This window comes from Phocoena sinus, chromosome 13, assembly GCF_008692025.1.
Source record: "Phocoena sinus isolate mPhoSin1 chromosome 13, mPhoSin1.pri, whole genome shotgun sequence".
NCBI classification, from domain to species: Eukaryota; Metazoa; Chordata; class Mammalia; order Artiodactyla; family Phocoenidae; genus Phocoena; species Phocoena sinus.
In genome coordinates this window covers 73,462,946-73,464,756 of record NC_045775.1, presented here as the reverse complement: position 1 = coordinate 73,464,756, position 1,811 = coordinate 73,462,946, and the positions used below count along the sequence as shown (strand labels likewise).

At 32.1% G+C, this 1,811-nt stretch overlaps 1 non-coding gene across 1 annotated transcript; it reads right to left on the bottom strand.

The window, feature by feature from the left end:
• Positions 1-783: 783 nt before the first annotated feature.
• On the bottom strand, positions 784-888 carry LOC116764858. Its single transcript, XR_004353064.1, has one exon. It is a non-coding gene; the product is annotated as a U6 spliceosomal RNA (small nuclear RNA).
• Between the last annotated feature and the right edge of the window lie 923 nt (positions 889-1,811).

Here is a 1,811-nt window from a genome sequence, read left to right as displayed (position 1 = left end):
GCACCAGTCATAAAAATGTTCATGAAACTCAGGAGAAGAATGGAGAAACATACAGAGAATTTCAACAAAGAACCAATCAGAGTTGCAGAACCCATTAACTGAAATGAAAACTACACTAGAGGAAACCAACAGCAAATTAGACAATGCAGAATAATGTGTAAACAACCTGGAAAACATAGTAGTTTAAATCACCCAGAGAGTAGCATTGATATATATACACTACCAAATGTAAAATAGATAGCTATTGGGAAGCAGCTGCATTGCACGGGGAGATCAGCTCAGTGCTTTGTGACCAGCTAGAGGAGTGTGATAGGGAAGGTGGGAGGGAGAGGCAAGAGGGAGGAGATATGGGGATACATGTATACATATAGCTGATTCACTTTGTTATACAGCAGAAACTAACATAATTGTAAAGCAGTTATACTCCAACAAAGATGTTAAAAAAAAACACTAAAAGAAAAAAATAGCAAAAATTTAAAAAATGATTTTTAAAAATTGAGAATAGTTAAGTTGTTTGTTTGTTTGTTTTAATCCATTCAGTCACTCTATGTCTCTGATTGAAGCATTTATTTAGTTACATTTAAAGTAATTATTAATAGGTATGTACTTATTGCCATTTTGTTTCTTGTTTTCTGGTTGTTTTGTAGTTTATTTTTGTTCCTTCTTTTTTTGCTCTTGTGATTTTATGACTAGCTTTACTGCTATGTTTGGATTACCTGTTCTTTTTTGTGTGTGTACCTGTTATAGATTTTTAGTTTCTGATTATCATGAGGTCCATATATAAAAAATATGGAATGATTCCCAAATTTGCATGTCATACTGCGCAGAGGCCATATTTATCTTCTTTGTACGATACCAATTTACTAAATGTGCTGTAGAATCTAACACTGAAGAGGTTTCTTGAGTTAATTTTGAGTGAGCAAAGTGAGACGCAAAAGAGTGTGAGTTTATCTATTGCTGCTTAAAAAGTTGCTTCAAAATTTAGTGTCTTGAGGAGACAATAATTATACACTCTTGGTCAGATTACTCTTGATTAGATTCTATAATAACTGAGTATATAAAAGAAGAACATATGGCGTGAGAGAAACATTTGCAAACTATATATATGATAAGAAGTTAATATCCAAAATATGCAACAAAGTTATACAACTCAATAACAACAACAACAAAATCAACTTGATTTTAAAATGGTCAGAGTACTTGAATAGACATTGTTCAAAGAAGACATACAAATGGCCATCTACATGAAAAGGTATGAACATTTCTAATATCAGGGAAATGTAGATCAAAAACTCATATCTGTTAGGGTGGTTATTATCAAAAAGACAAGAGATAGCAAATGTTGGCAATAATATGGAGAAACAGGAACCCTGATACAGTGTTTGTGACAATGAAAATTGGTGTGTTCAATATGAAAAACAATATGGGTGGTGGTCAAAATATTAAAACAGAAATACCATATGATCTAGCAATTCCATTAGAAATTAAATCACTATTCTGAAGATATATCTTCACTCCCATGTCTGTTGCAGTATTATACAGAATAACCAAAATATAGAAACAATCTAAATAACATAAGTGTCCACTGGTGTATGAATGATTAAAGAAAATGTGAAATATATGTGCATATAATGGAATATTATTGTGCCATAAAAAGAAGAAAACTGCCATTTGGAAAAACATGAATGGGTCTTCAGGCAATATGCTAAGTGAATCAAGTCAGTCAGAGAAAGAAGAATAATGTATGATCTCACTTATAGGTGGAATCTGAAAACATCAAACTTACATAAACAGTAGAATGGTGGTTGCCA